General features: G+C 41.3%; 1 pseudogene; it reads right to left on the reverse strand.

Moving 5' to 3' along the window:
• Positions 1-637: 637 nt before the first annotated feature.
• Positions 638-21,858, reverse strand: LOC128564385 (serine/threonine-protein kinase RIO2-like; annotated as a pseudogene).
• Positions 21,859-22,363: the final 505 nt, after the last annotated feature.

Consider the following 22,363-nt stretch of genomic DNA (forward strand, 5'->3'; position numbering starts at 1 on the left):
GGGACTGCTCAACTTATCCTTTTTGCTTAAACAAGGAAAATTACTAAATGAACTTATCCCAAATGTAAATTTTTTCAAATGTGCAAACCAAATTATTTTCAAACTAATTTCTTATGGAGTCTGAAGCAAGGTGAGAAGATCATCTCTAGAGCCCGTGTAATACAGACAACAGAGAAATATAGAGTGCTGAGAGAAATTAGTGTCCATGCTATAATTAGATACCTACCTAAAATGTCTTTACAAAATAAGGGTATCATTTTTTTTTGAAATAAAAAATAAATGAATAATGTAAAACATTGATAAATTTTATTACCAATAGGAGCTTCTTTAGATGGAGAAGTTTTCTGATATGAAATTCAGGGAAGCAAATTAAAAAATAACAAATTTCTTATTTTTTTATGATAAAAAATTATATATTTAGAATGAGCCACCGGGACTTGGTTTAAATGATCCCAATTTTATTGGCAACATACAAAGCATCATAATCAGAAGCCAGTGGAACATATGCCTTCTACTCACCATCAGTTCATTTTTTTATAAATGAAATAGGGTTTATTCATCTATTTATATATTGGCCTTGATGCAAAAGAAGACTAAAAGTGGCTTAAAAGGTGAGTAGAGTAACTTTTTAAAAATATCAAAAATATATATTATTCTCCCAAAAGCTAGCTGCTTCCAACTTGATTTAATACTTTGCATGTTTTCCCTTCATTGCTTGGTAAACACATTTGCTTCTCCTTTCTGTAATCACTGTCTGCTGATTTTTGCTGTTTTGTCAACTGACATTACACCTTCTGTTTCACGAGTTCGGGAGGAATTGTTGAACAGCTCACAACACTGCCCATAGAAGAAGTAATACTCAGAGTTCTTGTTCTACGCCAATTAATGTCTCCCATATGTTTTTCATCTCTGAGAGGGCTGGATTCTTTACTCAGTGACGACAAGGCAGTTAGATGAGAGCATTCGTCCACACACTCCTCAGAGCCAGCAGAGGCTTCTCCTTGATGTGTCTCAGGTAATTTTCATTTCTGTTTTTCTCCTCAGAAAATTCAGGTATGGTATTTTTGTCAACAACCTGCCCTTTCATTTCTTCTAAAGCCTGGCTGAAGTCAGTCATTTCAAAGTGGTGTGTGCCAGCACTCTGCTCTGATGAACTGTCCTCCCTGCTGTGTTCCAGGTCTTCGAGTGATCTGTGGCCACCTGACTGGTCCACACAGTTCTGTTCCCTGTCATCTTTGGAACTACAAGCCTCTGATTTTTCTGACACTTCTCCATCAGAAAATGAAAACTAAGGTCCCTCTTCTGTCTCAGTGTCCCTCTCATCTGGGCCCACTGGCTGCAGCAGGTAGTCACCAGCTTGCAGCTCCCTTGTGTAGCCACTGGCAGAAACCTCCACATCAAGAGAGCCTTCTGTCCTGATATCACTAAAGGTTGGATAAAGCTCACTTTCATAGCCAAAACACTTCATGAAGAAATCTCTAATGCACTTGACATCTCTGTCGAAATACCCTTCAGCACTGGGATGAGAAGTTGAGATCATCTGTGGGAAATCAATCCATGGTGATACGATCATTTGCATCCAAAATGAGATTGAATTCATTGAAATCTCCATGAATCAGCCCATGATTCCCAAGTCTTACAATTAGTTCCATAGCTTCATCATATACTGAGGCAGGATCTTCAACATGGTGTATCTGACATGGAAGATAACCATTTATGATCTCCATGACCACTGCATGGTGATTGTAATCAACTAGCTTTGGAACTGGAAATTTCCTGTCATATAACACCTTCATATAGGCAAATTCCTTCACTGCAGAGAGAGGAGATAAGTAAAGCTAAGACACATCGTGCCCATGTTTATGGTAATCACGCTTGTTTTTCAGATTTCGAAAGGAGGTTCTTCCTAGTCTGTGAAGTGTTAATGCAAATTGCTGTCCTTCTTCATTTGCAACAATGTAAATATCTGATTCTTTGCCAACACCCATCTGGTTTCCAACAGACTCAACTACTTGTCTGGAAGAAAGTGTTTTCAAAGCCATAATCATAGCCTGCATTTGTCAACCGATAGCCCTGGACAGTCTTGGTATGTTCCCAAGCTATGAGTTTATGTTTCACTAATTCTCTTAAAACTATATTACAGCCAGCTGTAGAGGCGATCAAACTGCAGGGAACTATCTCATGGTTCTTCATGCCCATTTCAACCGCAGTCAGAACCCTGAAGTCATCCTAGCCACAACTTGGCCAGGATGCACCTTCCTGGTGCAACTTGGCCACATTCACCTTCCCCATGGTGGCAGCGGATGGAAGTCCAATTATGAAGTTTTTTAACAGCATCAGTTTCCAAATAATTGATATATAATAAGAGTATAATTTTTATACATGGTAATTAAATCAAACAAATTACCTTCTACTTGAAAAGGTAACTGAGAAGAGAAAAACCTACTCCACAGAGAATTATTTTTATTTTATGCTACTTATTTTGTATATTTTGGAGAACATTGTGCTTTTGTTTGAACTGAGTAGCACCAAAGGGTCAAATGTGGCATCTGAGGGAGACAAGATGGTGGATTGAAGCCAGCTTTCAACAGAGGCTCCCGTCCAGAAGGAGAGTTAAGGGGCAGGAATTTAGTAAGTATCCCGGTGGATTTGACCTGCATCAAGAGAGAAGGTTGAAGAACGCACATCAACACTGCTGAGGCAAGCTGTGATCACAAGGACGCAAACAAGAGGTACAAAATCCACCACCAAATGGACAGGAGTCCCCCTCCCCCATGAGACCGGCTCAAGAGCCCCACAATTAAACAAACGGGCAGAAATTAAAGGCCCTCCCACTACACTCCATGGGAGAGACCTTCTAAAAACTGGACCTACCTCCCCTACTAGGGTGCCATGGCGTTCTCCTGCCAGGCATAAAACTGTATAAAACTTTAAAAATCCTTTGCCGGCAACCCTGAAACCCCAACACTCCCCTCCCACTCACTGAGGTCTGGAGGCCTGCCCCCAGGAGTTCAGATTCTTCTCAAGGGGAGTGGACAGTCCCCGAGCTGCAACTGGTCAGCGCTGACTCTGAGGCACACAAGTGAGGAGAGGGCACCCGGCTAAGGGGGAGTCACGCCTCGGCGGCACTTCCCTGTGGTGCGGTGCAGCAGCCCTCCCCATGCATCAATACGGCCAGGCATAAAACTGAATGAAACTGTAGCTTCCCCCCACTCTCACTCAGGGTCTGGGGGCCTGTCCCCCAAGAGTTCGGATCCTTGGGTGATTTCTCGAGGGGAGTGCACAGTGCCCGAGCTCCGACTGGTTAGCGCTGACTCTGAGACACGCGAATGAGGAGAGGGCACTCGGCTAAGGGGGAGTCACGCCTTGGCGGCACTTCCCTGTGGTGCGGTGCAGCAGCTCTCCCCAGGCAACAATACGGCCAGGCATAAAACTGAATGAAACTCTAGCTTCCCCCCACTCTCACTCGGGGGTCTGGGGACCTGCCCCCCAGGAGTCCAGATTCTTGGGAGATCTCTCGAGGGGTGTAGATAGAGCATAAACTACGGCCACTCAGTGCTGACTCTGGGGTGCGAGACAGAGGAGAAAAGGATTGGCTGGGTGCCCACAACAGAGCGGCAGTTCCTGGAGGCAAATCAACAGCCATTTTTTCTTTAACAGCAAAATGGCTCACTTCTGGATATTCTGAAGCCACACCCCCATCTCCCTGGGCAACAAGAGGAGGCCACCAGTGAGCAAAGGATTTGCCTGACATGCTCACAAACCCGGGAAGCTTCCAGGGCAGGGCCGACTCAGAGAGGTAATCGGACACAAACCTCCAGCACCAAAGACGTTTGAACACAGAACAGCCCGTCTTCTGTAGGCGGTTTTAGTAGAAACAGAGACAGAACCCCGCAAAGTTGTCTGTTCTGTTCTATTCTGTTAGCAACATCAATCACGGACGGGGCTAAGCCTGAGTGAACACCTCCCTCCCACCACCTGTATCAAGCACTCAAAGATGTCAGGCCCCATCTCCTCCTGCTAGATAGCGGCAGACTGCAGGGGCCTGGGAGACTTCCTTGCAATTCAGGCAGGTACAAACCCCTGGAGTATCTGTTCACTACAGGCAACTGGGTTAGCCATCTGCAGAGATACCAGTGACTGGGTCCGACGGAGGGGCAAAGTGGGGAAGGAGACATCACCTTCCCAGACTGATCTATTTGCTAGGTGGCTCCTCCTGACTCCACGCAGCACTGGAGTAAGCCATATCAGAGGAGTCACCAGACCCCTGTGATCCAGTACCCAGAGAACTCTTGAACTCTCCCACTCGAGACAGGTGCCGATTGAGACCATCAATTAGGACCTTTTGAACTGAACTAATAGACTGAGGACTTTTCAGGCGGTGCCCTGGGTATGCGGTTGTAGGAAGGTTTGATTTTCCTTTTCCTTTTCAAATTGGTGCCAGACGTGGGCGGACAGGGTGACTTAATTGCTGGTTTTTCCACACATCTGAGACTTCAAGCCAGAGTAAATGTTACAATAGGATTGAACAGAAACCAACTGAAAACAAGACAGAACCACTTCGCCCCACCACACAAGACAGGGCCCCAGTTTCTCAGGCCAGAACACCGTACAGGCCCTGGATAAAGCCCCAGGGGAAAAATCAAAGGGAGTAAAATAACCATGGGGCAGAATCAGCGGAAAAACTCTGGTAACATGAATAACCAGAATAGATCAACCCCCCCACCAAGAAAAGATACGGCAGATGTGATTGAAGATCCCATTCATAAACAACTGGCTGAGATGTCAGAAATCGAATTCAGAATTTGGATTGCAGACAAGATTAATAAAATGCAATTAGCAATTCAAGGATAAATTCAAAAGTTGCCTCAAGAATTTAACGAATTTAAAGACAGAACCACCAAAGACTTAGACACACTGAAGCAAGAATTTACAGTCATCAAAGATATGAAAAATACAGTAGAATCCCTCAGCAACAGAATGGAGCAAGCAGAAGAAAGGATTTCTGACATTGAAGATAAAGTCTTCAAATGGTCCCAATCTCTCAAAGAGGAAGAGAAATGGAGAGCAGAAATGGATCACTCACTCAGAGAACTCTTGGATAATTCGAAGAAAAGCAATATACGAATAATTGGGATTTCAGAGAATGATGAAGTGGCCTAGAAGGGCACAGAGGCCCTTCTGCATGAAATTATGAACGAAAATTTTCCAGACATGCCTAGAGAATCTGAAATTCAGATAGCAGACAGCTTCAGAACCCAGCACAATTCAACCCCAATAAGTCATCCCCCAAGCATATCATAATTAGCTTCACTAAAGTTAATATGAAAGAGAAGATTCTCAAAGCAGCCTGGTGAAAGAAAACGATTACGTACAAAGGAAAGAATATTAGAATAACTGCAGATCTCTCTGCTGAAACTTTTCAAGCCAGAAGAGGGTGGTCATCAACTTTCAATCTCCTAAAGCAAAATAACTTTCAACCCAGGATCTTGTATCCAGCTAAACCGAGTTTCATTTATGATGGAGAAATTAAATACTTCAATGACATTCATTTGTTGAAAAAAATTGCCATAAGTAAACCAGCTCTTCAGGATATTCTCAGACCTATCCTCCACAATGACCAACCCAATCCTATACCACAAAAGTAAACTCACTCAGAAATTTGGATCAAACTCCAACTTCCACACTGGTGAAAGGATTAAAAATGTCCACTGGACCTTTGAAAAACTCGATACCCAAAATTCCACCAGACTTATCAATACTCTCCATCAATGTGAATAGCTTAAACTGTCCTCTAAAGAGGCATAGGTTAGCTGACTGGATACAAAAACTCAAGCCAGATATTTGTTGCATACAAGAGTCACATCTCAACTTAAAAGACAAATACAGACTCAGGGTGAAAGGATGGTCATCCATATTTCAGGCAAATGGTAATCAGAAAAAAGCAGGTGTTGCAATTTTATTTGCAGATACAGTAGGCTTTAAGCCATCAAAAGTAAGGAAGGACAAGAATGGTCACTTCATATTTGTTAAGGGTAATACTCAATATGATGAGATCTCAATTATTAATATCTATGCACCCAACCAGAATGCACCTCAATTTATTAGAGAAACTCTAACAGATATGAGTAACTTGATTTCCTCCAGCTCCATAATCGTGGAGATTTCAACACTCCCTTGGCAGTGTTGGATCGATCCTCCAGAAAGAAGCTGAGCAAAGAAATCTTAGATTTAAACCTAACCATCCAATATTTAGATTTAGCAGACATCTACAGAACATTTCATCCCAACAAAACTGAATACACATACTTCTCATCAGCCCACGGAACTTACACCAAAATTGACCACATTTTAGGTCACAAGTCTAACCTCAGTAAATTTAAAGGAATAGAAATTATCCCATGCATCTTCTTGGACCATCATGGAATAAAACTTGAATTGAGTAACAACAGGAATCTACATACCCATACAAAAACATGGAAGTTAAATAACCTTATGCTGAATGATAGCTGGGTCAGAGATGAGATTAAGAAAGAAATCGCCAATTTTTTGGAACAAAATGACAATGAAGACACAAACTATCAGAACCTCTGGGACACCGAAAAGGCAGCTCTAAGAGGGAAATTTATAGCACTGCAAGCCTTCCTCAAGAGAACGGAAAGAGAGGAAGTTAACAACTTAATGGGACATCTCACGCAACTGGAAAAGGAAGAACAGTCCAAACCCAAACCCAGTAGAAGAAAAGAAATAACCAAAATTAGAGCAGAATTAAATGAAATTGAAAACAAAAGAATAATACAACAGATCAATAAATCAAAAAGCTGGTTTTTTGAAAAGGTCAATAAAATAGATAAACCTCTGGCCAACCTAATCAGGAAAAAAAGAGTAAAATCTCTTATATCATCAATCAGAAACAACAAAGACGAAATAACAACAGACTCATCAGAAATCCAAAAAATCCTTAATGAATATTACAAGAAACTTTATTCTCAGAAATATGAAAATCTGAAGGAAATAGACCGATACTTGGAAGCACGCCACCTTCCAAGACTTAACCAGAATCAAGTGGAAATGTTGAACAGACCCATATCAAGTTCAGAAATAGCATCAACTATACAAAACCTCCCTAAAAAGAAAAGCCCGGGACCAGATGGTTTCACGTCAGAATTCTACCAAACCTTTAAAGAGGAATTAGTACCTATATTACTCAACCTGTTCCAAAATGTAGAAAAAGAAGGAAGACTACCCAACGCATTCTATGAAGCAAACATCACCCTGATCCCCAAACAAGGAAAAGACCCAACAAGAAAAGAAAATTATAGACCAATATCACTAATGAATATAGATGCAAAAATATTCAACAAGATCCTAACAAACAGAATCCAGCAACACATCAAACAAATTATACATCATGACCAAGTTGGTTTTATCCCAGGGTCTCAAGGCTGCTTCAATATACGTAAATCTATGAATGTAATTCAGCACATAAACAAATTAAAAAACAAAGACCATATGATTCTCTCAATTGATGCAGAAAAAGCTTTTGATAATATCCAGCATCCCTTCATGATCAGAACACTCAAGAAAATTGGTCTAGAATGGGACTTTTCTTAAACTGATAGAGGCTATCTACAGCAAACCCACAGCCAATATCATATTGAATGGAGTTAAATTGGAATCATTTCCACTCAGATCAGGAACCAGACAAGGCTGCCCATTGTCTCCATTGCTTTTCAACATTGTAATAGAAGTTTTAGCCACCGCAATTAGGGAAGAAAAGGCGATCAAGGGTATCCATATAGGGTCAGAAGAGATCAAACTCTCGCTCTTCGCAGATGATATGATTGTGTATCTGGAAAACACTAGGGACTCTACTACAAAACTCCTAGAAGTGATGAAGGAATACAGCAGCGTCTCAGGTTACAAAATCAACATTCATAAATCGGTAGCCTTTATATACACCAACAACAGTTAAATTGAAAAAGCAGTTAAGGGTGGTGAAGGCGTGGGGGCGTGGCACAGGCTAAAGGTCAGAGGTGGCGCGGGGCCCGGACAGAATGCGCCCCTAGTTGGAGGTTAGTTGACAGCCTGTCTTTCGTGGCCTCTAGATGCGGTTTCCACGGAGGCCTGAGGCAGAGTCCCAGCTTCTGATCCCAGTCTTCTCTGTCCTCAAGTCGCTGACATGCAGCTATCTGTTCATCCCTGGGAGTTGCACATCTTTAAGTGACTGGTGTGGAGCCGGTGGCCCATATAGAGTCTGGGGATATAGGACTCCAGGCATCTCTGGCTGGTGGGATCTGCCTATCATCACCCCTGAGAGGATACAGGGAGTCAGCGAGAGACTTCTGGACCCCAAGAGGAGGACTAAAACAGTGGAAAACCGGCAAGTGGTCGCGTGTGTTCAATCCGTCTAAACCCGCCCGCAACTGTAAGGTCAGTAGCAGCGAGACTGCAAACCAGAAAGGCCTTACCTGTGAACTGTTTTGGTGTCTTTGGACTTGGCACTCAGCTGAACTGCCTTGGGGAGAGCCTGGGCGGGAGTGCGGAGAACTTTGGCCTTTGTCTGGGGCCCCAGTCTGAGCCGCTGAGCCAGACGGAGCTAATAGAGTTTGGCTCTGGGTCACAGGCAGACATTGTGAGCGATCTGCCCTGGCAAGCTCCGCCCTCAGGGTCGCAGAGCTGGAATTGGGTGGGAGCTGGTAACCCAGCGACCAAGTAGCCTAAGGGCGGGGTCTGAGCTGCCTTGCAGCCCTAACCCTCGGGGGCAGAGGGAGACCAGTTTTGACACACAGGGTAAGTGGATAGCCACTTCAGCAGTGATTCCAGCAACAAGCACTTCCCTGAGAAAGCTTCTGCTCAGTAAGTGAACAAGTTCAAAGTGCCTTTTAAGTGGGCTGAAGAGAGATTTAGGGTGTCTACCTGCTGGGGTTCGAGAAACTAGCAGCCTCCAGTCGTATCAGAACTGTGATTAACATCTCATACCCCAGAAGACCACGTGTTGCCCAGACAATATTCAATTCCATATACATACTGCTTTGTTTTTGGTTGCGTGTGTGTTTTTTTTTTGTTTGTTTGTTTGTTTGTTTGGTTTTTTTTTGGTTTGGTTGTTTTTTTTGTTTATTTTGACGTTCTAGATTGTTGTTTTGTTTTTTAAGTTCAACCTTTTCCATACAGATCCTTTTTCTTTCTCAATTTTTCTAGTTTAATTATAATTTCCCATTGCTGCCTATTTCAATAATCAGAACTTCATTTTTGTTAGTGTTTCTACCACTATTATTTGGTTTTTCCAGCCAATTTTATCCCGTAAAGTTTTCTGTTTCCTTGTTTTGGTTTGATTTATAGCATTTTTGTCTTTCCTCTCTACTTGGTGGAGGTGGGGTACTGTGTCTGATCAGGTTAGCAAAGAGCTGCTGACCTCAAGGGAACCACCCCACTTGGCACCCCCAGAAGGTGTTTTTTTTTTTTTTAAGGTTGTATCAAAGTACCCTACTGTACACCTATATTGCTCTGTCTTCCTCTTTCTGTGCCTCTCTTCTTTTCGTCAATATTCCTTTCACCCAACCACTCTCCTTTCTCTATTTTTCTTTTTTTTCATTTTTTTTTCTTTTCTTATCACTCGGTCCCCATTTCTTTCATCGCTTTTTTGCTCTTAAACCTTCTCACCCTTCTGGTCCTGTAACCCTTAGTCCACAGGCACAAGAACTTAAAGAGCAAGAGGAAGTGAAAGGAAAATTAGGGCAAGGAAACAGATAAAAGAAATCACCCATGAGGAAGAATCAGCAGAAAACTCCAGGCAACATGAAGAACCAGTCCAGAACTACCCCGCCAAGGGACCATGAGGTAGCTACTGCAGAGGATTCCACCTATACAGAAATGTTAGGAATGACAGAAAGGGAATTTAGAATACACATGTTGAAAACAATGAAGGAAATGATGGAAACAATGAAGGAAACTGTTAATAAAGTGGAAAATAACCAAAAGGAAATTCAAAAACAGAATCAAATAAGAGATGAACGATATGAAGAATATAAAAAGGATATAGCAGAGCTGAAGGAAATGAAACAGTCAATCAGGGAACTTAAAGATGCAATGGAAAGTATCAGCAACAGGTTAGACCATGCAGAAGAAAGAATTTCAGAGGTAGAAGACAAAGTTTTTGAGATAACTCAGATAGTAAAAGAGGCAGAAAAGAAGAGAGAGAAAGCAGAACGTTCACTGTCAGAATTATGGGACTTTATGAAGCGTTCCAACATACGAGTTATAGGAATTCCAGAAGGGGAAGAAGAATGCCCCAGAGGAATGGAAGCCATACTAGAGAATATTATAAAAGAAAATTTCCCAAATATCACCAAAGATTCTGACACACTGCTTTCAGAGGGATATCGGACCCCAGGTCGCCTCAACTCTAACCGAGCTTCTCCAAGACACATTGTGATGAACCTGTCCAAAGTCAAGACCAAAGAAAAGATTCTGCAAGCTGCCAGGAGTAAGCGCCAGTTGACCTACAGGGGCAAATCCATCAGAGTGACCGCAGACTTCTCTAATGAAACTTTCCAAGCAAGAAGACAATGGTCATCTACCTTTAATCTACTTAAACAGAACAATTTTCAGCCCAGAATTCTGTACCCTGCTAAGCTAAGCTTCAAAATTGACGGAGAAATCAAATCATTTACGGATATACAAACATTGAGGAAATTCGCCACAACAAGACCAGCTCTACAGGAAATACTTCAACCTGTTCTGCACACTGACCACCACAATGGATCAGCAGCAAAGTAAGAACTCAGAAATTAAAGGACAGAACCTAACCTCCACACTGAAGCAAAAGATAAAACTAAGCAATGGACTCTCACAAAATAAGATGAATAGAATACTACCACACTTGTCAATTATCTCAATAAATGTTAATGGCTTGAATTCCCCACTGAAGAGACATAGATTGGTTGACTGGATTAATAAACACAAGCCATCCATTTGCTGTCTGCAAGAAACACACCTGGCTTCAAAAGACAAATTAAAGCTCCGAGTCAAGGGTTGGAAGACAATTTTTCAGGCAAATGGAATTCAGAAGAAAAGAGGAGTTGCAATCTTATTTTCAGACACATGTGGATTTAAAGCAACTAAAGTCAAAAAAGACAAAGATGGTCACTTTATATTGGTCAAGGGAAAAATACAACAAGAAGACATTTCAATTCTAAATATTTATGCACCCAATTTAAATGCTCCCAGATTCTTGAAGCAGACCTTACTCAGTCTGAGCAATATGATATCTGATAATACCATCATAACAGGGGACTTTAACACTCCTCTTACAGAGCTGGACAGATCCTCTAAACACAAATTAAACAAGGATATAAAAGACTTAAATGAGACTCTAGAACAACTGTGCTTGATAGACGCATATAGAACACTCCACCCCAAAGATAAAGAATATACATTCTTCTCATCACCCCATGGAACATTCTCCAAAATTGATCATATCCTGGGACACAAAACAAATATCAACAGAATCAAAAGAATTGAAATTTTACCTTGTATCTTCTCAGACCATAAGGCACTAAAGGTGGAACTCAACTCTAACAAAAATGCTCGACCCCACCCAAAGGCATGGAAACTAAACAATCTTCTGTTGAATAACACATGGGTGCAGGAAGAAATAAAACAGGAAATCATTAACTTCCTTGAGCATAACAACAATGAAGACACAAGCTACCAAAACCTGTGGGATACTGCAAAAGCAGTTTTGAGAGGAAAATTCATCGCTTTAGATGCCTACATTCGAAAAACTGAAAGAGAGCACATCAACAATCTCACAAGAGATCTTATGGAATTGGAAAAAGAAGAACAATCTAAGCCTAAACTCAGTAGAAGAAAAGAAATATCCAAAATCAAATCAGAGATCAATGAAATTGAAAACAAAAGAATCATTCAGAAAATTAATGAAATAAGGAGTTGGTTTTTCGAAAAAATAAATAAAATAGATAAACCATTGGCCAGACTAACAAGGAATAGAAAAGTAAAATCTCTAGTAACCTCAATCAGAAATGATAAAGGGGAAATAACAACTGATCCCACAGAGATACAAGAGATCATCTCTGAATACTACCAGAAACTCTATGCCCAGAAATTTGACAATGTGAAAGAAATGGATCAATATTTGGAATCACACCCTCTCCCTAGACTCAGCCAGGAAGAAATAGAGCTCCTGAACAGACCAATTTCAAGCACTGAGATCAAAGAAACAATAAAAAAGCTTCCAACCAAAAAATGCCCTGGTCCAGATGGCTTCACTCCAGAATTCTATCAAACCTTCAAGGAAGAGCTTATTCCTGTACTGCAGAAATTATTCCAAAAAATTGAGGAAGAAGGAATCTTCCCCAACACATTCTATGAAGCAAACATCACCCTGATACCAAAACCAGGAAAAGACCCAAACAAAAAGGAGAATTTCAGACCAATCTCACTCATGAACATAGACGCAAAAATTCTCAACAAAATCCTAGCCAATAGATTACAGCTTATCATCAAAAAAGTCATTCATCATGATCAAGTAGGCTTCATCCCAGGGATGCAAGGCTGGTTTAACATACGCAAGTCTATAAACGTTATCCACCATATTAACAGAGGCAAAAATAAAGATCACATGATCCTCTCAATAGATGCAGAAAAAGCGTTTGATAAAATCCAGCATCCTTTTCTAATTAGAACTCTGAAGAGTATAGGCATAGGTGGCACATTTCTAAAACTGATTGAAGCTATCTATGACAAACCCACAGCCAATATTTTACTGAATGGAGTAAAACTGAAAGCTTTTACTCTTAGAACTGGAACCAGACAAGGTTGTCCTCTGTCACCTTTACTATTCAACATAGTGCTGGAAGTTCTAGCCAATACAATTAGGCAAGACAAGGAAATAAAGGGAATCCAAATGGGAGCAGAGGAGGTCAAACTCTCCCTCTTTGCTGATGACATGATCTTATACTTAGAGAACCCCAAAGACTCAACCACAAGACTCCTAGAAGTCATCAAAAAATACAGTAATGTTTCAGGATATAAAATCAATGTCCACAAGTCAGTAGCCTTTGTGTACACCAATAACAGTCAAGATGAGAAGCTAATTAAGGACACAACTCCCTTCACCATAGTCTCAAAGAAAATGAAATACCTAGGAATATACCTAACGAAGGAGGTGAAGGACCTGTATAAAGAAAACTATGAAATCCTCAGAAAGGAAATAGCAGAGGATATTAACAAATGGAAGAACATACCATGCTCATGGATGGGAAGAATCAACATTGTTAAAATGTCCATACTTCCCAAAGCAATCTACCTATTCAATGCCATTCCTATCAAAATACCAACATCATACTTTCAAGATTTGGAAAAAATGATTCTGCGTTTTGTATGGAACTGGAAAAAAACCCGTATAGCTAAGGCAGTTCTCTGTAATAAAAATAAAGCTGGGGGCATCAGCATACCAGATTTTAGTCTGTACTACAAAGCCATAGTGCTCAAGACAGCATGGTACTGGCACAAAAACAGAGACATAGACACTTGGAATCGAATGGAAAACCAAGAAATGAAACTAACATCTTACAACCACCTAATCTTTGATAAACCAAACAAGAACATACCCTGGGGGAAAGACTCCCTATTCAATAAATGGTGTTGGGAGAACTGGATGTCTACATGTAAAAGACTGAAACTGGACCCACACCTTTCCCCACTCACAAAAATTGATTCAAGATGGATAAAGGACTTAAACTTAAGGCATGAAACAATAAAAACCCTCCAAGAAAGCATAGGAAAAACACTGGAAGATATTGGCCTGGGGAAAGACTTCATGAAGAAGACTGCCATGGCAATTGCAACAACAACAAAAATAAACAAATGGGACTTCATTAAACTGAAAAGCTTCTGTACAGCTAAGGAGACAATAACCAAAGCAAAGAGACAACCTACACAATGGGAAAGGATATTTGCATATTTTCAATCAGACAAAAGCTTGATAACTAGGATCTATAGAGAACTCAAATTAATCCACATGAAAAAAGCCAACAATCCTTTATATCAATGGGCAAGAGACATGAATAGAACTTTCTCTAAAGACGACAGACGAATGGCTAACAAACACATGAAAAAATGTTCATCATCTCTATATATTAGAGAAATGCAAATCAAAACAACCCTGAGATATCATCTAACCCCAGCGAGAATGGCCGACATCTCAAAATCTCAAAACTGCAGATGCTGGCGTGGATGTGGAGAGAAGGGAACACTTTTACACTGCTGGTGGGACTGCAAACTAGTACAACCTTTCTGGAAGGAAGTATGGAGAATCCTCAAAGCACTCAAGCTAGACCTCCCATTTGATCCTGCAATCCCATTACTGGGCATCTACCCAGAAGGAAAGAAATCCTTTTATCATAAGGACACTTGTACTAGACTGTTTATTGCAGCTCAATTTACAGTCGCCAAAATGTGGAAACAGCCTAAATGCCCACCAACCCAGGAATGGATTAACAAGCTGTGGTATATGTATACCATGGAATACTATTCAGCCATTAAAAAAAATGGAGACTTTACATCCTTTGTATTAACCTGGATGGACGTGGAAGATATTATTCTTAGTAAAGCATCACAAGAATGGAGAAGCATGAATCCTATGTACTCAATTTTGATATGAGGACAATTAATGACAATTATGGTTATGGGGGGAAACAGAAAGAGGGAAGGAGGGAGGTGGGTGGGGCCTTGGTGTATGTCACACTTTATGGGGGCAAGACATGATTGCAAGAGGGACTTTACCTAACAATTGCAATCAGTGTAACCTGGCTTATTGTACCCTCAATGAATCCCCAACAATAAAAAAAAAAAAAAAAAAAAAAAAAAACAAGCTGTGGTATATGTATACCATGGAATACTATTCAGCCATTAAAAAAAATGGAGACTTTACATCCTTCGTATTAACCTGGATGGAAGTGGAAGACATTATTCTTAGTAAAGCATCACAAGAATGGAGAAGCATGAATCCTATGTACTCAATCTTGATATGAGGACAATTAATGACAATTAAGGTTATGGGGGGGAAGCAGAAAGAGAGAGGGAGGGAGGGGGGTGGGGCCTTAGTGTGTGTCACACTTTATGGGGGCAAGACATGATTGCAAGAGGGACTTTACCTAACAATTGCAATCAGTGTAACTGGCTTATTGTACCCTCAATGAATCCCCAACAATAAAAAAAAAGAAAAAAAAAAAATGGAGACTTTACATCCTTCGTATTAACCTGGATGGACATGGAAGATATTATTCTTAGTAAAGCATCACAAGAATGGAGAAGCATGAATCCTATGTACTCAATTTTGATATGAGGACAATTAATGACAATTATGGTTATGGGGGGGGAACAGAAAGAGGGAAGGAGGGAGGTGGGTGGGGCCTTGGTGTGTTTCACACTTTATGGGGGCAAGACATGATTGCAAGAGGGACTTTACCTAACAATTGCAATCAGTGTAACCTGGCTTATTGTACCCTCAATGAATCCCCAACAATAAAAAAAAAATAAATAAATAAAAAAATAAAATAAAATAAAATAAAAAAAAAAAAAAAGAAAAAGCAGTTAAGGACTCTATCCCATTCACAGTAGTGCCAAAGAAGATGAAATATTTGGGAATTTACCTAACAAAAGACGTGAAAGATATCTATAAAGAGAACTATGAAACTCTAAGAAAAGAAATAGCTGAAAATGTTAACAATTGGAAAAACATACCATGCTCATGGCTGGGAAGAATCAACATTATCAAAATGTCCATACTACCCAAAGCAATATATAATTTCAACGCACTCCCTATTAAAGCTCCACTGTCATATTTTAAAGATCTTGTAAAAACATTACTTCGTTTTGTATGGAATCAGAAAAAACCTCGAATAGCCAAGACATTACTCAGAAATAAAAACAAAACAGGAGGGATCACACTACCAGACCTCAGACTTTACTACAAATCGATAGTGATCAAAACAGCATGGTATTGGCACAAAAACAGAGAAGTAGATATCTGGAACAGAATAGAGAACCAAGAGATGAATCCAGCTACTTACCGCTATTTGATTTTTGACAAGCCAATTAAAAACATTCAGTGGGGAAAAGATTCCCTATTTAACAAATGGTACTGGGTGAACTGGCTGGCAAACTGCAGAAGACTGAAATTGGACCCACACCTTTCACCATTAACTAAGATAGACTCTCATTGGATTAAAGATTTAAACTTAAGACATGAAACTATAAAAATACTAGAGGAGAATGCAGGGAAAACCCTTGAAGAAATTGGTCTGGGTGAGTATTTCATGAGGAGAACCCCCCGGGCAATTGAAGCAGCTTCAAAAATACACTACTGGGACTTGATCAAACTAAAAAGCTTCTGCACAGCTAAGAACACAGTAAGCAGAGCAAGCAGACAGCCCTCAGAATGGGAGAAGATATTTGCAGGGTATATCTCTGACAAAGGTTTAATAACCAGAATCCACAGGGAACTCAAACGCATCAGCAACAAAAAAACAAGGGATCCCATCGCAGGCTGGACAAGGGATTTGAAGAGAAACTTCTCTGAAGAAGACAGGCGCAAGGCCTTCAGACATATGAAAAAATGCTCATCATCTTTAATCATCAGAGAAATGCAAATCAAAACTACTTTGAGATATCATCTAACTCCAATGAGACTAGCCTATATCACAAAATCTCAAGACCAGAGATGTTGGCGTGGATGCGGAGAAAAGGGAACACTTCTGCACTGGTGGGAATGCAAATTAATACATTCCTGTTGGAAAGATATATGGAGAACACTCAGAGATCTAAAAATAGATCTGCCATTCAATCCTGTAATTCCTCTGCTGGGCATATACCCAGAAGACCAAAAATCACAACATAACAAAGATATTTGTACCAGAATGTTTATTGCAGCCCAATTCATAATAGCTAAGTCATGGAAAAAGCCCAAGTGCCCATTGATCCACGAATGGATTAATAAATTGTGGTATATGTATACCATGGAATACTATGCAGCCTTAAAGATGGAGACTTTACCTCTTTCATGTTTACATGGATGGAGCTGGAACATATTCTTCTTAGTAAAGTATCCCAAGAATGGAAGAAAAAGTACCCAATGTACACAGCCCTACTGTGAAACTAATTTGGGACTCTCACATGAAAGCTATAACCCAGCTACAACATAACAATAGGGGGAAGTGGGAAAGGGAGGGGGATCGGTGGGATTACACCTGTGGTGCATATTACAGGGGTATTTGCGAAACTTGGTAAAGGTAGAATGTAAATGTGTTGGCACAGTAACTGAGATAACGCCGGAAAGGCTATGTTAACCACTGTGATAAAAATGTGTCAAATGGTTTATGAAGCGAGTGTATGATGCCCCATGATCATATCAATGAATACAGTTATGATTTAAAAAAATAAAAAATAAAAAAAACAAATGTGGCATCTTCTGGACATTCCGGATGACTGAGCCATATGCCCAAAACAAGGTTGAGGAGAATGAAATAATAAAATCCACCCACTACATGACCACAAAGCAACTCACTAGCAGCAGGATGGTCTGAGTGGCCCTCTTCTCTGGGGAGGCTGTAGAGAAGAGTCTGGTGCTGTGAAGGTGCTGGGATCGTCTCTGCTCCCTGAGCAGGAGGATCATCACATAAGCACTTGAGAGCAGCATGATTCCGATAAAGGAGACACGCCTGGATGATGACAGAGCAAAAAGAAGTCCCCTGATGACGGGATTCATGGGGGAAAGTGAGAAGTGTTTATCTTCAGTAGATTTGTCTGGTCAAATTATAAGTAGCTACGTTGAAGAAGATCATGCTATGATTAAAAGACAAGGTGCAGGACCACAAAAAGAATAAAACATGGATGATGTAATCTGTGGATTTACGTTTAAATCTGGCCAACCAGGAGGTGCTGGGGCTGACAGTGATGGCCTGGAGCATGCTCAGGAGGCTGGTGGTGCAGATGGAGAGATCTTTGATCCCTCTGCTCAGGTAGAAAAATGCCTCACATTTAAGGTCACTCTGAAAGTTCAAAGACCCAAAGAGTTCTGGAGACCCCAATAATAGCACAGTGAAGAACTTCACACATGAACGAAAGCCAAGTGACAGGTGGTCAGGTCCGTGGGTTTCACCCTGTGATCAGAGGAAGTATGAAGATGCAGAAGAGGAGAGAGGTCTTGGCTGAGATTCCAATACCAGTTTGTAAAAATATGCAGTTTTTGATGGGAGCATAAATGAAAAATAAGTTCATTGTTGTACTAAAGGTGAAATAGTTGTATATCTGAAAACATCAACAGACATTATCAGTGTTCTTTTATAGTCAAAATTATCACCACCATAAGGTTTTTTTCTCCCCATGATTAACTCATCCTATGTGATAGAAATGATTAAAAATACAGCTGCACAGGGAAGGCTGGATGTGGTATGTACATTTTTATCCGACTTGCACAATGTATTTGATTTCATTAATGGAATTTTCAGTTCCAAAAAAAGAATTTTATATTTCTATAAATATCCAGTCTCTAATTGCATGAAATAGAAAAATTATTTTTTAAGTATTATTTGGTGTTATGAACTTATGAAATTTAAAACCAGCTGTTTTCAATTATGAAATAAAAAAGAATTTAAAAAAAATATGGCTTTTAGTTAAGGGATTCAAGTTTGAATTCTTTTCCATACATTAGAATGGAAATTAAGACCATAAATGGTATGTATATTTTGACACAAAATGTGTCATTTTAAAATTATTACCCACACGTGAAAATTGTCATCAAATAGAATTATCCTAATGTATCAATTTTTATTTTTCTATTTCAAATTTAAAATATTATCACAGATGTTTATTTCACTTGTTTAAATAAATATTCAATAACATTGTTTTAAAAATATACAGTTTTAGCATTATATAGGTATTTATTGATATGATGCCTCAGTATACAGGGTGTCTATAAAGTTTGTGCGCAATTACAGCCAAACTTTATGGACACCCAATATAATGCCTCAGTGTATGCAGGCATGCGCACACACACATATATACACTACATCAGCACTATTTAAGCCAAATAACAAATATAATTTGTATGCATATGTATTAAATTCTTATATGCATATATACACACATGTAGTAAGTCCTCATTTAATGTCATTGATACGTTCAAAGCAACTGACTTCAAGCAAAATGATGTACTTATTAAGGAAAGCAATTTTACCATAGGTGAATTGAAAAAAAGTGCTAAATTTCTATGGAATAAAGAATGTCATTTCACTTAAAGTTGCGAGACCTATCAATGATAAGTGAGAACTGATGTACATAAAACACCAGCACCTCCACTGTCATGTTGGTAAGATGCACCCACTGCGTCTGCTCCTAGAGTTCCTGTCCTTACTCTTTCAACAGCGCTGCTTTACTGCTCTGCAGTCCCTCTTCAATATGCAGCACAGAAAATGCTAATGAGAATGGAAATGACTCCATAGCATTTGTACCGCTGAGCAAAAGTCAATTTCACACTAATGGTAGGAGAAACACCAAAACAAATTCCTGGAGAACAAATAAAGTGAAGGTGAGTCTCTACCATTACGTCTCCTGTAGTCACACTATTTCTGTCCCCTCAAAATTTATGTTGTAACCTTACCAATGGCTGGGTGTTGTGGCCATTGATAAGTTTATAACATAAACAACCTAGTGATGCTAGCCTGCAGTCTACCTTCCAAGGAGAAAGAATACCTCAGAGGAGGAGGCACAAGTTCATGGGGAAGTCGACCTGGGCCAGGGACAGGCCTCTTGTCACAGCAGCATCAGAGGCCACAGAAACCCATGATGTGGGTCCCAGGGAAAAAGACCCATTTTATTGAGGGGTATCTTTTACTTCAACTGAGAAAAAGGCATGCTGCAGAGTAAAGTCCTTGCCTGTGCTTCCAGTCCATGGCCAGTCCATTCCAGGCAATGACTTGGTGGCCCCACATCCGGATTCTTCCTGGACTTGTAATGGGGCTACCACCACCAACACAGCCTGCGAAGTAGGCAGTGTGCAGGTGGCGAGGGTTGCCTGGCTGGTCACTCTGGGGCAATTCTGTTGGATGTCCTGCAGAAGAGGGACCAAAGACAATTGCAGGTGGGCAGGGGCTCTGGACTTGGAGAGGGCTGTGGTGGGCATGGCCCACCAAGAATAAGAGACTGGGAGAGGGCTGTGGAAGGGGGCCACCAGGCAGGAAGAGGGGGCTGGGAGGAGGCTGTGGAGAGAGGGGACCAGGCAGGAACAGGGGACTGGGAGGGGACTGGGGAGGAGGGTGACCAGGCAAGAACAGGGGGCTGGGAGGGAGCTGTGGAGGGGGGTGACCAGGCAGGAACAGAGGGCTGGGAGGGGACTGGGGAGGGGGGTGACAAGGCAGGAACAGGGGGCTGGGAGGGGGTTGTGGAGGGGGGTGACCAGGCAGGAACAGGGGGTTGGGAAGGGACCGTGCAACAGTGAGGGTGGGCAGGGACCGAGGGCGAGGAAGGTTACATGAAGTGGCAGGGGCAGGCAGGGACCGTGGTCAAGAAGGGGTTGATGTCCTGAATAGGTCCAGGGGGCACCAGAGGTGAGGAGGTGGCATGAGTGGGGTCAGGGGAACAGACTGGGGATAGACGGATGGGTGGGACACTTGGGATAACTGAAGGGCAGCAGGGGCAGGAGAAACATTGGTTTGCTGAAACAAAGGAGATAAAAAGCCAGATGAAATGTTAGATCTACACAAGCCATCACAGAGAGATCAAGGCACATACAATATATATGGATGAGAGAAATGTTAGTCTAAAACAGCTCCATTGTATATCATTCCGACTACATGACATTCTGGAAATGCAAAAATATAAAAACAGTGCAAATCTCAATAGTTGCCAGGATTTGTGGACCAAAAACTGTGATAAAGTGGTAAGGTAAGGGGCCTTTGAGGGCAGGGAGAGGGCACCGTGTGAGGACACAATGGGCAACAGGGCTTTGATGGTGTCACAACTGACAGACAAATGCCAGTGGAAAGAGTGAACCTGAATGGAAATGATTAACTTTAGAGAATCAGATATCAAGTTTTAGATTAATCGTAACAAATGTATCCCAGTAAGTGAAGATGTTATCGATCGTTGCAAATAGGACATGGGGGAGAGAGGAAAGATAGGGGAACATGGATCCATTTTCATGTCAACCCCAAACTCTTCTAGATGAGATGATGCCTTTATTAAAAATCATCATTTAGCACCATTGTTTCAGGCAGATATTTTCAGGGGTGGGGGCAGGACATGGTCTCACTGTGTCTCCCTGGATTGAAAGCTAGAGTGTGGGTGTTGTCATCATAGCTCACTGCAACCTCAAAGTCCTGTGCTCCAGTGATCCTCCTGCCTCAGCCTCCCAAAGGGCAAGAATGACAGGCCTCACCCACCAACCATGGTCCAGTGAGATGTTTTTATGCCAATGGTCAATAACCAGGTAGTATCCAGACACGAGCTTAAATTATTGTCTGCCATCGAATGTGAACCAATCTTGACTTGAAAATGTATATTGAATTCTGTGGTTGCAGCAGCACTTATGACTAGGAAAATTAAAATATTGCTGCATGAAAAACACAGCTTACACTCTTCATAGGTTTGTCTTACATCTGGGACACCAAGTAATACCCAATCACTATTCTAAATAACCTTCATGGTCACAGTAAGTTTTTCAGGTGACCAAAACTGATGCAGTACAATGCTCTGCTCTTCGGGGGTGGCATGGGAGTCAGCGCTGTCAGCAAAGAACATGGTTAGTGCCTTCCCAATAGGGATGGCTGTAAGCATCTTCCTGACAGAAGTCCAGAAAGAACTAGTAAAATTTGATTCTGAGTTTGAACATCTGATCCCATTGTTTACTGAGTTCCAAGCAGAGCCATCTGATGAAAGCTGGGTTTCAGGCACATCATGGGGTTCTGGGAGCCTGTGTGGGCCAAGCCTTCATGGAGATGAGACCACACAGAAAGGCAGCAGAGCCGAGAGACAGAGAGCAGGGTGCTAGTGGTGCAGAGTTAGGGACGGGGTCCAATCCCATTGACAGGCATCTACACCTGAGAAGGTCATGAAGTCCCTCTGTCCTCAGTTCTCTACGCTGTCATATGACAATGGTAATAGGCTTATTTTTTGTTATGACATGAGGAGGCTGAAGTGACTCAATCCAGGTGAATCATGAGGAAGAGGACTGGTCCATTAGTCATCTTCCGTGTTTCCTAAATGGCAGGGGGAACAAACCGGACACCAGATAGGGTGCTTGCACCACTGCAGGGCAGTGGGGGTGGAGGGTGATTTCTCA

Source organism: Nycticebus coucang, chromosome 14 (genome assembly GCF_027406575.1).
Source record: "Nycticebus coucang isolate mNycCou1 chromosome 14, mNycCou1.pri, whole genome shotgun sequence".
Taxonomy (NCBI): Eukaryota; Metazoa; Chordata; class Mammalia; order Primates; family Lorisidae; genus Nycticebus; species Nycticebus coucang.